General features: G+C 37.1%; 1 protein-coding gene across 1 annotated transcript in view; it reads left to right on the top strand.

Moving 5' to 3' along the window:
* ABTB2 (ankyrin repeat and BTB domain containing 2) overlaps positions 1 to 16585 on the top strand; it is a 1083316-nt gene that overhangs the window by 170010 nt on the left and 896721 nt on the right. The window lies entirely within an intron of this gene.

The raw sequence follows: 16585 nt of genomic DNA, 5'->3' as shown, positions 1-16585 counted from the left end.
TTGCCAAGCATTACAATCTTCCCTTATACTCTAGATCCCGAGCAGGTTTTGCAACTGCTGTTTTGCAAGGGATCTTAACTACATCATCTTTATCTTAGTGCCTCCTCCCCCAGTTTGGCTATGGTATTCTACCCATATGTTAGGACTGCAGATGCATCCTTGAAGGACATAGTACAGTTTTGTACCTACCATAAATGTAGATGTCCGATAGGTATGCATCTGCAGTCAGGATTACCCACCCTCCTTCCCCTCTGTGGTACTCCTAGGGTATTTACCCCTCTTGTAGCTAGCTGGGGGAATCTATTATGGTGTATTTGTTTGTATATATGTATATATATATATATTTTTTTATATTGTTTGCTCTCTACTGTTTGGAATTATTTGCATTTATCCAAATTTAGCCTTACTAGAGGGCACCTGGCATCTGGGGCAAGAAACACTGAGGAAAATGGTGTCGGCTGATGCCTTTATACCCAATAAACAGCAGCTATGACATCGGGTGAAGTGCGACATCAGCCGAGGCCAGACCCAGACTTTGGAATCCGGCCGACCGAAGGGCTGCCTGAGGCAGGACAACCCATATGTTAGGACTGCAGATGCATACCTATCGGACATCTACATTTATGGTAGGTACAAAACTGTACTTTAGGGGTCGCCACAGCGGAACTCCGGTCCGTTAATGATTGGCAGTTGATTTTTACATACCGGCTTGCCAGGCCTGACGCACAACCTTCAACGAAGGTACGCCCATTCACGCATGTCTCCACACAGAAGACGCTCTAGCTGAGAATCGAACCGGACAGCATCTTACTGTGCAAAGAGAGGAATAAAAATGTTTAATAAAATAGAGGGAAAAAGCCAATGAAAAAACAGGAACAGTACTTATGTATTTATTTTTTTTAAATGGTTGATTATCTGGTAAGAGAACTGGTCCTTCATGGACCTCTTTTTTAACAACAGCCCAGGCCAGAGGCAAAACATGGAGAAGCAGTTAAAAGTATAATCATGACTATGCATTAACACAGGTAACAATCCTGTAGTTCTGGGTTTGATTCTCTGAATCTTCACTTACTCATTGTATGACTGAGCATGTAACTTAACTATTTATTATTTTACATTTGTTTACTGGGAAAGTACGACTGGGCAAAATGTCCTTTTTCAGCAGAGGCCCAGGGATAAAAGCTCCTCAAGATACATATACAACATACAGATACAAATATTGATTCAGTCTCCCAGATACAAGTACAAAATGAAAATTCATGTCATACATTTCACTGATAGGATCATATAGTCTAGATAGGATACAAAGAATAACAGTACTGTGAGTGCAGGTAGAAAAACAAGCATGTTAAGTGTGTATGTATATATATATATATATATATATATATATATATATATATATATATATACTTAGTAGGGTATACTATTCAAATACAGAAATAACAGGTTGTGTTCCTTTAGCTGCCTTAAGACATCTATTTCATAATCAGGGTCTGTGCAAGAGCAGATCCATGATTCTGATTGGTGTGATTTGAGAAGTTTTTTAAAGTTGGAAGTGTTAGCAGTTGTTCTGATATTTAATGACAGGGAATTCCAAGTTTTGGCTATGTAGTTGAAGTAAAGGGAAACTGCAACTGCATTGTTAGGTTTGGATATATTTAGGGAGTATTTTCTACTGGAATGCAATGCTCTGTTACTGGAGTAGTGTATTAGTAGATTTTGAAGTACCGGTATTATTTTTCTGGCTGATTGAGTAATCAATGGGTGAAGGTGAATTGATTATAAGCAAGTAAATTTGGTAGTTTGAGCCAGGACAGTTGTTTTAAAGCCAAACAATGATGATATCTGAAATTTGTTACTGTTGCAAATTTTGTGATTTTATTATAGCAAGTTTCGCGTTTTGCTAGGTCAGATTTCTTAATGTTTGTAAGAATTTGTGAGGCATATAGTAGCGTAGAGATAAGATGGATTCTTGCTACAGTGGCCTTTGAAGATTTGTTTAGAAAGTGTCTATTTCTGTACAAGGTTCCTTGTTTGTGACATTTTTTATGGTCTGTGATATGTATATATCGAATCTTATATTATGGTCAATGACCACTCCAAGTAATTTTGTTTGGGAAACTGAAGAAATAATTGTATGGTTTAATGATGAGATATTGAATGGTAAGTGGGTATCTGCAGCTCTAGTTGGATAGAATAGCATGGGTTTTGTTTTGAAAGGGTTAAGTATAATTTGTGCACTGTTTAGCAAATATTTCACAGCATTAAATGACTGATGGGGTGGCATAAATCAGGATGGAATCATCCGCATATTGAACTATGGTGGCAAGTGGGGTGGCAGTGTGAAGACTGTTAGTAAAGATAATAAAAATGAGAGGGCCCAGAATAGATCATTGTGGAACTGCCAAGGTTACCGGCAGTAATGAACAGATGTTTTGTTGCCATTTTACAGCTTGCAGACATCCGGTTAGATATTGCTGGAACCAAATAAGTGCAGAATGGTTATATTTAAGTTTTAAGAGTGTAGTTAAGAGTTTAGAATTGCAGGCAGTATCAAAATCTTTGGACAGAACAAGAAAGATGGAGGAAAATAAACTGCCATCATTGCAATAGTGATTAATAATTTTAGTAAAGTTAACAAGGGTGGCAGTAGTGCTATGATTAGGTCAGAAACCTTTCTGTGTGTTAGACAGAAGATTGTTGGTTATTAGATAGTTCAAGATTTGTGAATGGATGAACCTCTCAAGTATTTTTGGTAATGGTGATAGTATAGTTATTGGCTAGCAATTTGATAATTCTGTTGAGTTTCCACCTTTATGTAGTGGGATAATATGTGATAATTTCCAAATTTTAGGGACTTGTTATTCTGAGATGGATCGGTTTATTAATATGGATAATGGATAGGATACTGCTTTTGCAGCTATTTTTAGATATTCAACAGATGGATAGTCAGCAGCAAGTGTAGTAGGTTTAAGCCTCTTGAGGTATTTAACTATGATGTTTACTGGGACAGGTTGGAAGGATAAGTTATTTAGCTCTAGTGGGGGTAGTATACGAGTCTGTGTAGGGGAAGAACAATTATTGTTTGTGAGGACTAGTATGGATTCAGTGAATTATCTGTTAAATTGTGAGGCTATGTTGTCTTTAGTATCGGTGAGTGTTGGGGAGGGAGTACTAGTTTGTCCTAGCTGTAGGATTTTTTTTTATGGCAGCTCAGAATTTTTGTGGGCTTCTTTGATTTTTGGATTGGACACTGCTAGTAATTTGTTTTGTCCTGTCTAACATGTTTTTAGCTTTATTTCATAGTTCTAGATATGTTTGTTTCTCAGTTGTAGTTTTGTTGTTGAGCCATTTCTCCCAGGCCTTACCTCTAGTTTTTAATAGAGATCATGTTTATTTGGTTAGCCAAAAGGCATAACTGCATTTTATCCTTATTGTTCTGGGGGGGGGGCATTTAAAATATTGAAGAAGGTTGAGTTAAAGTGTAAAACTGCAGTATCTAAGGGGAGATCTTTGGGTGGTGCCCAGTTGCATTTTTTTAAAATAGTTATGTAGTCTTGGGGGATACTTTTTTTCTTATCTCAGATTTGGTGGTAAGTGATAAATTTATGTGGATTTATTTGGTGTCGGAGAATGTAAGTTGGCATATGGTCACTGAAGCTGTCTAAGAGACAGCCAGAGTGTAGGGATACATTTGGCCTGTTTGTAAATCCAGTCTAGGATTTAATGTGTACTTGACATTTTGTCTACTCTAGTACAAGTTTGGATTGTTTGTGAGTAACCGTGTAGGTTAGTGTAGTCAGAGGGATTTTGAGAGTTGCAGGAGAGCCATTCCACATTAAAGTCACCCACTGTAACTGTTTCCTAAGGGAGGGATGTTGCGGTCCAATTTAGGATGTGTTGTAGAGTAGTCAGATTGTTCCCAGGTGGGATGTAGGCTTCCACTATGTTCAGATGTTTCTTTGGATTAATTCATAGTTTAGTAAACAGTATTTCAGTGTTTTTAAAGTTTGGGAAGGTCATGTCTAGAGTTTCTGAACTGAGATTTTTTTTGAATAGAAAGATGATACCACCACCTCTTTTCTGTTGTTTAACTGGCCTATGTATGTTGTATCCTGGGGGAAGTATTTCTTTGTTAGAGATATCTGGTTTTAGCCAGGTTTCTGTTATAAGGGCTATATCTGGAGTATATAGAGCAAGGGTGGCATGCAATTCTTGAATTTTGTTCATGATGCTCCTGACATTTATGTTAATTAGTAGTAAGTCTGTACATTTTCTGTGTTGAGTTTATAGTTGTTGGGGATGAGTTATGGTATGAAGATACTATCTGGGTTGGATTCTTTGTGGGCCAGGATTGGGGTGAGTATCCCCACTAAGTATGAGCTGCAATGCAATGTGAACTATACATTTTAAGTATTTTGATAGAAACATATATTTCTGTGTAACATTAGGGTAAGATTGTTGTGTGAGTATGGTAAATGGTGCATGGTTTATGTTTGTGGGATTATAGATAGTTGGTGGTATTATTAAATTTGTATGTTTCAACTGTAATGGGTCTGGGAAGGGAATAGTGTATGTAGATTGTGTGTTAAGTCCTGTATGGCAAGAGGTTATATGAGCTGTAACAGAAGTAGCAAGATTGATGGGTATAAAATTATCATGTTGCTTACTGCTAATGTTTCAGATATGTCCAAGTTAAATTAATAATGTTATGAGTAGGTAGGAATAATTGTTAGTTGTAATTGAGTTTTGATATGTGGGTGGATTTAAAACTATTTGTTTGTCCAGTTATGAGTTATTGCACTAAAAGCTGTGAAGTAGCAGGTAGTTAAGCAAGTAGAGTGTGATATAAGGGAGTTAGTACAATACAATTTAATTGGAATGATAAAAGTTTGGATTTCTCTTAGCTGTGATGGGCTTGCTTACTTTGGGAGAGTGACTATTTGGGAATAAGTTTAGGCATAACAGGGGTGTGTTGGAAATGGGGTTAGCATAGGACAGCGAAGAGAGCCCGAGTGAACAAGGATGAACGGAGCAGGTAGAGCCAGTCAGTGTGCTTATGACCAGAAAAAACAATCAACAAAATGGTCTGGGTTGGAGGTAGGTAGGAAGTTAAAAGAGCTGTAGTCCCTTGGTGGTTTTATTTTTAAAGCAAGTAGATTTTACTTATTTGTAAACAACACTCTGGGGAAATCATAACAGAGTGCAGTAATCACAAAATATCTATAGGGTAATTTTATTTTTCTTAGTATTATGCACTAGCACCAGCTATAATGAGAAAAACTACAGCTACAGGTAATTAAGCTTGCTATTTTATCCAACAACATCTAAAGGGAGACAAATACACTTAGAGCTTGTTTATCAGATTGGAGTGGGTAGCAAATAAAACGAGAAACTGGCTGATATCATCCCTAGTGATGTACTCTCCAAATACCCTAATACCAAGCCCAGAGTCTTGACCATGACCTACACTGATTTTTTTGATGCTGTAAGTTTCTTTATTCCAGCACTTTATAGTTCCCGGTCACTTGAGTGGGTTCACTGAGCACAGTTAAGAGAAATTACAACTGAAATACTAGATGTTTTCACGGATAGTTGCTAGAGTTAGTGTAACTGATTTTTTGATGCTGTAAGTTTCTTCCAGCACTTTAGATAGTGATGCTTGGCTGTCTTTGAAAAATATGCAGTTGTCCCTAATGAGCTTACCCAATGAAATCATTTAAAAAATATATAGTTAATGTACAGTTGATACCAGCCCTTGGACATAGATATTCATGCATTTTATAAAACTGGATTATAACATTAACAAAATATTGTAACTGCTCAAAAAATACTTCTGAACCCATAATCAAAATTGAAAAAACATTGGCTAAAGTGGTAAATACATGCCACAAAGGAAAAATATTTTTCCAAATATAAAACCACTGCAATACCCAAATGAGCAATAAGATTTGATTCACTTATATGTAAGGCGAATAGAATAAAATCACCATTAAAAACACAGCTGTAGTGTTCTATGCATGGGTTTAGTCATAAAGTACAACAGTTCTTCCTTAAATGGATAAAGAAGAATAGCTTTGTTTTCTGGCAAGAAATGCTTGCTAGTGTGGGAAAGTGTGGTTTTGTAGTTAATGTTGCTGCGGCCTATTTGTTTAGAATTTTATTAAATTCAGTTTAGTACCATTTGGATGTTGCTACTGCTGTGCTTATGAGATATATAAATGCATGCCATGTCTTCACAAAATAACAGAAAGAAAGGATAACAGAGTTGCTAAGATCAGTCAGAAGCTCCACCGAGTGAAAAGGCTCCCTAAAATGAGGGTATGATGGCAGCATAAAAAGACTGGCATGTCAGTTTGGCCTTGGCAATAGAGGTCATCTTAAAATAACCTTTGAAGCAAAGATTTATGGAGTATTTGAAGACTGCAGGAGTACAGGACATAAGGCAGCATGGATTCTGAGCAGGAGACTCATGTCATGTGAATGTAATACAAAAGTATTTTGAAGGAGAGACTTGGCTTGTAGACATTGTCTGCTTCAAATTAAGGAAATCATTTGACCGAGTATCCTTAAATATATTAAGTATGATGACCTTGAGGAATTCATACAGAGAGTGTGGCAAAACAGTGCCGAATGTGAAAAAAGGATGACTAGTATTGAGTATCACACAATACGTACACTACTAAGATTTGGTCCTTTTCATTGTCTTTATAAGTAACATCAACTTCTGCAAGGAAAATATTCCCTTTTGCAGATGATAAAACCAAACAGAAGCATATAATTATTTTCAAAGGAGCCCTGGAGTAGTGTCTGGTTAACTTGTTTGATCAAAGTCACCCAATAGTTAAACGGAGGTGATGTATCAAACCCAGGACTGTAGGTGAAACTAATAAGCAGCTTGCGTTAATGCTCTTCTAGACACGTATAGAATTTAAAACTAAATAAAACAAAGTAAGCGGTGAGATGTCCTGCATTAATTTGGCTACCATCATTGTGAATATCAGGAAGGAAAAAAAATAACAGCATTTTAAAATTTTTTGAGGGGGACTGTATGCACCACATCCTATGTGGGAATTTCCCCCATACTCTAAGTCAGTCTATATGCTAACTCGGGTTAACACACCTTGGGGTAAAGGCATAAAAATGTTTAAAAAAATCATAATGATGTGATTCTGCAGTTAGAACTACGAAGCACAGCGTAAATTGCTAGATAACAACTGACCATACAACTGATTTCCTCCAAGTACTTGCCACATTTCTTCCCATAATCCTAATGTAATTGCAGCATATATGGGCAGAGCTAGAGAAAACAGAGCAACTGTTTATATTTCTCACAGTTTTTCTCTCTCACAAGTCCTCTCTCTCAGAATTTAATGTACAACTGTAATGTGACATAATCAAACCTCTAACTTGTTGAATACCTATGAAATGTGTATACTGTCTTTCTTATATTCTGTTCATTTTTGACAAGAAATTCTGTGTATAAGAAAAATTCTGTATTCTCATCTGTTGTATATGTTATTTTGTAAATGATCATGCATGAGGTATATATTCTGTGTAATTGAAAAATTCTGTAATCTATTTCTGGAGCTTTTCTCCCCGGGCCTCCTCTGAAAATGGGCTTCTACCCGGTCGGACTATCCCTTTAAACAAAAGAAAATAAATAAACATAAATAAATAACATTTCTAGGTATGACATGTTCTGGCCTGGCTAGAGTTGTGTGATATTAAGTGTCAACAATGTAACCACAAATTCAACTTTGTAATCCTGCATGTTCACATTCATGACTTTGACAAACCTATTGTTTAGTCTTCTTGTAATGTTCTATTTAAGTGATAATTACAGGTAAGAGATTATTTGTCCTTTGCAAGCCAATAGTTACACATCCTTTCAAAGAGACATACACATATGCCAGATATTTCTATACTAACAAAGGATCTGATTAGCCAGTTTCATTTGCAGCAGACAAAAACAGACTCATAGCTCATTATGATTTAAAGATAATAGTACCTAGTTTGAGTCCTTAGATGAGCTTACCACACAACATGGGTTATTACTTTTTAATGCATCTGTAATGCAATCATACTACATTAAAATAGCCATTTCTATAAACTTAGGCTACTTCACCTAAAAATGTGAAACAATCACCCTGAAGCTCAGAATTCATAAATACGGTTAATGAGATCAGCAGAACACCTTACAATTCCAACGCAAATGCCAGAAAGAAAGAAAGATGTGTCTAGAGACTCTCTTTAAATGTTTCTTTCCACAGAGTAACAGTGTATATGGGGTGTGTGTTTCATGTATTAGACACACAACCACAAAGGTTCTTTCAAAGCATTCAGGTAACTGTGACCTTGGGGTAGCCTATAGAAATAGTAAAGTCAAATTTAAAGAGATATTGGGAGCAATCATTGCACATTATTGTTTGGTTAATATTTTACATGTTTAGAAAGGACCACCCGGAATGCCTAGAACATGATATCTGCTAGATTTTCCTCCGTCACAGTCTCATGTACAGTGCTCCTACAATTCAGAGTCCCAGTAATAGAGGTACCATCATTAAATTAAGTAGAAGTCTGAAATGCTTCACTGAAGGATTTTACAGACACTGTTGAGACTGATGCATGTCCACATGTGGGTGTATATGCATACACATTTGTATTTCATGCTCTAAAGTTACATTTGTATATGTGATAACTGATAACTGTTTTGTCTAGCACTGCAAACTCTAATTCTCATTTATCATGATACCCATTTCTGCTTCTGAGCTGCTCTTTTACTTTTGCCTAATACATTCTGCTTCTTCTGTATGAAATTACATTTTTTTTCTTTAACCACACTTTACTCTGTGCTTTTGTTCACCCTCTTCACCCTCTGCTCCAATTTTACACAGTTATATTTGCTTTTTTGTATTGTAACTTATCTTTCCCCCTACTTGCCCTCTGACCTTACTCTCCTTCCCTCCTTTAGTCGTACCACATTTTTTCCTCTTTCTTAACCCACCACTTTTTTCCTGAACTTTCTGCTCCCTGCACCTGCTGACCATATAACCCAGTGCTGCAGGATTCATTCTTACTAAAATGAGAGAACCTGAATTTGAGATGTCCATCACTGATGCAGCCATTAAGTAGCTTTCTTTAATTGCTAACTATTTCTCCTCTTGTGCATGTCCAGGCAGTGCTAAATGGATAAACATGCAGTGAATGTGGTGAGGGATGTCACTCAGTGCTAGTAACATGACCCTCCCCTGAGTCCTGCCACCTTGATAAGCATAGACTTTCCATCATGTTTCCAGTCTTCAGTGGGGATCCTTGATAGTCCATGCAGCCTGAAGCATATGTCTTCTCCTCTTCCTTCTAGAGATGGTTTTGTATTAACCATACTAAAGCTTCACAAGAGTCTCATCTTGCTTCTATAGCTGAAATAGTAAAATGCTGTTTTACAATTAAATTAAGTCCAGTAGTCTGTACAGATGCAAATGCCCTCATGACTTGTAGACATAAATATTATGATAATATTGTAGATGGCCTACAACAGTTTAAAAATACTATCTGTTCAAGAGTACTGTGGAGTTGAATCCAAGGCAGACGTATCTGTTTGGCACTTCTTTAAACATTCTTCATTTGACAAGTGTCACTAAAACAGCATGTTGAGACATTGTCCAAACTACATTTGTGGGCTTTAATCATTTTTATAAAGGAGAAGTTAAGTTTACTATACCTTAGTTTATGTGTGCATTTATTTGTTTATGTATCTACTGTATTTATATTTGTTAGCCAAGGTAGAACATTGGTCTGTGTGCACCTGTTTCAGTCTCAGCATGTGAGCACTTCCTGGCTAAGTGACTTCCTCAAAGTCACACAGTAGACAAACTGATTCTGGGGGAATCAATCCCCGGACTGCAGGATTCAGCTCATTAACAGACATAACCTTGATCCTCTATGATAACGGACAGGTCAGCCCTCTACGCAACTGTGCTAAAATGACCTGATATAAAGGTTGTGATCAGTCTGGTCAGAGAGCTTAACCTGGAATACAGGAAACACAGTCAGTTTAAGTTAGTTAAGAAATAATTTGCCTTATGAATGCAGAAGCAGATTCAGATTGTGGGATACCATTGGTGATCCACCTGTTATCTTTCCTGTATTACTGGATTTTGGATAGTCTAGGAGGAAATGCAAGCAAAACAATATAACTTTCTGTCTCCAGGGTGGAGTTGCAAAATGGATTTCTTGTTTCGGTTAGATTTGCCAAATGCGATTCCTTAACCAGGTAGCACTCCAGGGTCATCCCTTTAAATAAGCATTTGGGCTGGTGGGCAGATCATGCTGAGGAGCAGTGACCGTCTACACTGATAGTAGGCACTCTGGAGCAAGTTGGGCAGGTTTTGGGGTTAGTGCTCAGGCGTATGGCTGGATAGAATTCCAGAGGTCCCCATTGTCTGCCAGATACAACCCTTTGACCCTTAAATGATGTGAGAGTATGGGTTAAAAAGGATGTTAAAATGCATTACAGAGAGGACATGAAGGGAAATGCAGAATCTGACTTATAAACAAGACAGGATAGAATCGCGCAATTGCACAATGTGGAAGCATCTTTCTGTCATTCAGAGGCAATAAGAGGGCACATGGCAGAATCTGTACAGGACTGAGAGCTTTAAAGCATGAAGCATGAAAATATGGCAAAGTATGTTCTCGCTACTGAAGTATTTTAATACTGTGAAGTATGAAAGTATATCAAGTTACAAGGGTGCTACCGAAGTATTTTAATACTGTGAAGTATGAAAGTATATCAAGTTACAAGGATGCTACTGAAGTATTTTAATACTGTGAAGTATGAAAGTATATCAAGTTACAAGGATGCTACTGAAGTATTTTAATACTGTGAAGTATGAAAGTATATCAAGTTACAAGGATGCTACTGAAGTATTTTAATACTGTGAAGTATGAAAGTATATCAAGTTACAAGGATGCTATTGAAGTATTTTAATTATGAAGCAAGAAAGTATGTCTTGGTATATGCAGTCTACTGAAATATTTTTCAGGTCTCCCAAAACATGGAATAGTCCACTCCAGATACAAGAAAATGAGATGAAAAGACTGACTTGTCATTCTGCATAGTTGGTACACCCCCATACCTCCTCCTACATAATAAAATCACGTGGGTCACATTTACTTGAAAAAAATGACAATGTTTTTTCCTACAAAAATTAAAATAAAATAAAGTAATGGTCTTTAGCATTTTTTCAGAAAATTTGTAAAAAGGCACCATTTTTTGAAATGGTATTTAAAGCTGTCCAATATGAGCGCTTGTGTTTTGGCAAAACGAGCACATTTTTTTCTTTCTGAGTTGAAATGTGGAATTCCTAATGGAAGAACATGAAGAAAATAAAATTAAAACTATGAAGGACAGATAAACTGTTAATTACCAACAAGAAAGAAACAGTTTTTTTCTGCTAGATATGATTCTAAAAAACAAACACAAACTGAGGAATTAAGCCACTATGGCATCTATGTTATAAACAAAAACACTGAGAGCTGTCTGAAAGTAAATGGCTTGCCTGCATGCTATATGGTGTTACTTTCTTCTGTAAACTAGACCACAGAAACAGAATTATGTGAACCCATAAGACCTTCAATAAGGAAGGAAGCTGTCATTAATAATGCTCAATCAGTACTATGTAAATGTGTTTGTGGCAACTCAGATAGTAGTAAGTGATCCTTGAGATTCAAGGAAGAATAGATGTGATTGTGCGCTTACAGCCTTCATGTGATTTAGGAGCTTTCACGCTATTACCTTTGTTTGACTTCATGCTACATGTCAAAACATATAAGCAGACTCCAAATGGAAAAAAAAGATGGTTCCAGAGAAGGGAAAGTCTCAGGAAGATAAATATATCCCTCAACGTAATGTTGAGGAGTTCCATGTTAAAACTAAAACAGGCCCCTGCTGTATTTCTAACATTTGCCAAATGTGTTAAACAGAGGAAATCCCACAAAACATAATCCTCAGTAGTTCTATAAGCCAAATACTGGCTACCTCTTCAAAGTCTATATTAAACCTAGTATACAGTGAAATGTTTAATTTTATATTCATAGTTACAGGGTGAGATTCCCCAGATATTGTTATATAATAATTTTTGTACCCTGTCAAACCGACTTATTTGCTTTTTGTGATAAAATGAAATTTAGTGTTATAAAAGAAGTTAGCAATGGCAGCTTGACTTTATTGGATTTATTACAAATGTCGTATCAGGTGAATTATACCATAACATTTTCAAACTGTGGCTGAAACTTTGTGATCAAATGTTATATTTATCACTACAACAGTAACTAATTTTTAAACCGTATGTTCAGTAGAATTAATGCTTTTTCCTAAATATTTTAACTTCCATCTTCATTTATGTGCCTGTAAGCATGCACTGTACAAATAAACAGAAAAAAATATATTGTGTAATACATAGTGACACCTATGGTAAAAAACATAGAATAGAAATAGTTACATCACTGAATTAAGAAAATAATACCGTTGAATAATCCTGTAGATAAATGCTACAATGACCCAAACTCAAGTCAGTGGAGGAGAGCACAAATGTGGATAGTTCATCTATATGCTAACTCAAGAAGACAAGTATCAGCAAACATTGGTGACTCTCTCAGCCAGTATGGTAGCAAATTCCACAAATAGGGGCCTAGATAGCTAAATGCCCTTATGCCCAGGGAGTCCACATGGTATACAGGCTCTACCAGTAGCTTCCTGAAGGCAGAATATAGGGGTCTGGTCAGCCTGTACCAGGACAACATCTCCCAAGGGTATGAAGGACCCAAGGCATGCAGGGCTACATAAACTAAGACCAGAACCCTGTAAATTATGCACTGTTTAATACATAGCCAGTAAAGAGTCCACAGAAAACAGTGGGGTTTGTTGTAACTTAGAGACTCCAGTAAGTACTAGGCTTCAGAATTCTGCACCAGCTGTAAGCATGCAAGTTCTGCTTCAGGTAGCCCTAAGTATAAAGGACTACAGCAATCAAACTGGGAGGAAAACAGTACATGAACTACAAGAGGGAGATCCATGAAGAGAAGAAGGTGCTTGATCAGGGTGACATTCTGAAGATATTCTCAAGATCTCTTGACAAAGGCTGAAATCTGGTCCTTGAGCATCAGCCTGTCATCAATGATCACTCCAAGATCACAGATCTTCTTATGCAAAGAACAGCTTGTCACCACTCTAAGGAATGACTGGGGACAATACCGGCATAGGAGAATCCCTAAGAGTTGCACAGACAGTGTCATTTCTTCACCGTGTTGGACTAAAATGGATTACTGGCAGATTATTACTGTGCAGTATTAATATCCAATGGTAGTATGACTAACAGTCAAGGCTTACTCTAGAGTGGCCTATTACAATAACCTCTATAAATATTCAATGTACTCTAGAGCTTATCTCTATGCAAATCAGCCACAGGTAGAAGGTTTTAAAAATATTTAATACTAAATAATTAAAACACATGACAAAACTACTACATCACAGAGATATCTAAGAGTTCAGAGATCACACAGAAACTTAAAATAATACAGTAGGACAGGTCTGATTTCAAAGAAAAAATACCTAATTAATCTTTACTAGCCTTAACTATTCCTACAAGAAACCACAGTGCTAAAACTTACATGTGAGCATAAGGCAGAGTGCTAGTAAGTGAGATGTCCAAAGTCAAAATGCTTTTCAGTCTCTTGTGAGAATTAGTATTTAAACATTACTAACAAACATGTCTCTAAGGCCCTCCCAAAATTACATCATTTTTGACAGTTAAGTTTTCCCAGTATTCATATTGCATCATCTTAAAACCTGGTCTGAGTTCTCAGGCCACAAACTGCATTATTTAGCAATCTAACACCTCCTCAGAAACTTACAACAATACAAGACATTTCACATGTATATGCTAGCAGAAACCAGCGCAATAAAGCACCTTCCACATCTAAATTCTAGTCATAAACTTTAGCCTTAAAACAATGAGCATAAAATCTTCATCCAGCCGCCCTGGAGCCGAATTCTAGCATGAAAGTGTACAACATGCTTGACTGGGCCAGTAGAGTGCAATGTTGTCACATACTTCCACATTTTACAGTATTCTTTACACTCAGAAAACATGCCTGTATTTTACATTTATTATCAAGAAAACATGCCTGTATTTTACATTTATTTATACAGTTGATAGAATTATGTATCAAATTCTATTTGACTAGGCTGGCAGCCTTCGCCCATCTCTCCCCAATCGTCACACTAGGATCCAGTCTAATAGGGAATTTGATGTCTTGCTATAATGTGTGGTGCTATTAATTAGTTGTGTTATAGTTTATGTCCAACCAATTGACATTCACATCACCTAGTAGTAGTATTTTTTTGTGGAATTAAGGTTATCCCATGTAGGGTATCTTCCAGTATAGCTGTATTGTCGCCAGAATGGATGTAAAGGACAGTAATACATATTTGTATATCTGTTTAATTTCAGGAAATTTATAAGAAGTTCTGCTGAACTGAATTTTGGTATTGTTTTTTGTAGGGGGAAATGTGATAGTTGTTGGGAAATATTAAAGCAATACCACAAGTTTTCCTCTTGATATGGTCACTACAGATATTACAGCCAGGAGGTGTAATTTTGGAGTCATTCATGCTGGGCTTAAGCCAAGTTTCATTTACTGCAAAAATATCTGGCCTATGTTTGTTAGTTCAGGCATGTATTTCAGCGGTTTTATTTTTTTATGCTTCTAACATTTATGGCAGCAAACGTTAGATTACCACCAGGGTTGGGGGTTCACCACTGTAGGATTTGAGTTGTGTGTAGAAGAGAATTGTCTTGATGTTCATTGTGATAGGTGGGCCAGGATCAGGATGAATGTCTCCTCCTAGAAGGATTTTAGCATATTGGGGAACTAATAATACTTGTTTTTTGGAAAATATTTTTCCACCTAATTTCCAATGTGCAAAAACGGGAAAAGGGGTTGAGGATGGATGGATGGATTTGTTTTGATTTTAGTTGAAATGGAGTTAGTCTATATTTGGTTTAATGTGAGGGGCAACATGAAATAGGTTTAGTGTGATATCTAAGATTGTAAAATAATTAAGTAGTAGAGGGGGGGGAAGTAGGGTGCAGGGGGCTTGCCCCCCTACAGAAACAGGAACATAGAGATTTGTAGAAGGGAATACTGTAGCAGTTTTAAATGCCTTTGTGATTTTTCAGTCTTTAATAGTGCTGTATTCAGGATGTTATATGTTTTATATTTTCATTGTTTTGCTTTTTGGTCATCGGTATAATGTAGTTCATGGAGGAGTGCTTCATAATCCTTAGCAGTATGCAGGCCATAGTGTGGATATTTGTCCAATCAGCCTGGGAAAACAACAAACCCTGTTAAGTCAGAACAGGAGTACTTGACTTTGAATGGTCAAATACATGAATACCTGCTTAATATGGGCTACATGTGTTGTGGGAGAACATGTGAGATCAGGGGAGGTATGTATAAGCTCAGGGGATGCGTGGCGGAAGTAAAACCCCACAGAAAATGTTTGATTCCATTTAGAACATCTATATATAATGTAGTAGGGTCTCATGCAGTTTAGTTTGTTTAAAAATGTGTTTTTTTTCCAAGTTACTGATGTTACACTAACATTGTGAAGATTTTCATAGACCTTGCATTGTTGTGGATATCAATGGTGATGTGTATGTTTTGGGTGGTGCTCAAACATTTATGTTAGCAGGTTGGCATTTTTTTTTAGATACAAGACCATGACAAAATCTGAAGGTAATGCTACTCAATGCTAGAAGTCTAAACCTCAAAATGCACTCTCTCGAGGCACTCCTAAAAATGGAGAACATCGATATATGTGCAGTAACTGAGACCTGGTTCAAGGCTCCAGAGAGCACCCCTGCAATACCAGGCTACAACTCTTACCACACTTTTCGGCCACCAAACCAGGACCGAAACACTAAAGGTGGAGGAGTGTCAATATTCACCAAGGATATTCACACCACCAGGCTAGTTGCCCAACACAATGTATCTGAAATTCTCCAAGTGCAACTAACACTAGGTAAGACTGCAATCCAAATTGTAGCTTGCTACAGATCCCCCACCATACCCCAAGATTCTCACTACACCTTTCTAAACATACTGGAAAATATTAAGATAGAACCAAACACACTAATACTGGGTGATTTTAACTACCCTGCCATTAACTGGGAAAACTACTCATGTCCCAACACCTTTGTGCAACGGTTCTTGGAATTCATAAATTCCAACGCCCTGGATCAACTAATCCATAGTCCCACCAGGGGCTCCAATATCCTAGACCTGGTCATTACCAACATGGGAAATCAATGCTCCATACCTATGGTCACCACATCATTAGTCAGGCCTGACCATAACCTAATCACGCTTAACATCCACATTCCACCCGCACTCCCCAGTAAAGAAAGCCACCATAAAAAACTTCTCCAAAGCCAACTTCATGCTACTCAAGTCAGAAGTGACAAACTTCATGACACCCATGCAGATGGGAACTGAAAGTTCAACTGCTGAATCCTAC

Source organism: Protopterus annectens, chromosome 9.part0 (assembly GCF_019279795.1).
Source record: "Protopterus annectens isolate FY-2018-M chromosome 9.part0, PAN1.0, whole genome shotgun sequence".
Taxonomy (NCBI): domain Eukaryota; kingdom Metazoa; phylum Chordata; order Ceratodontiformes; family Protopteridae; genus Protopterus; species Protopterus annectens.
This window is presented reverse-complemented; position numbering and strand designations above follow the sequence as displayed.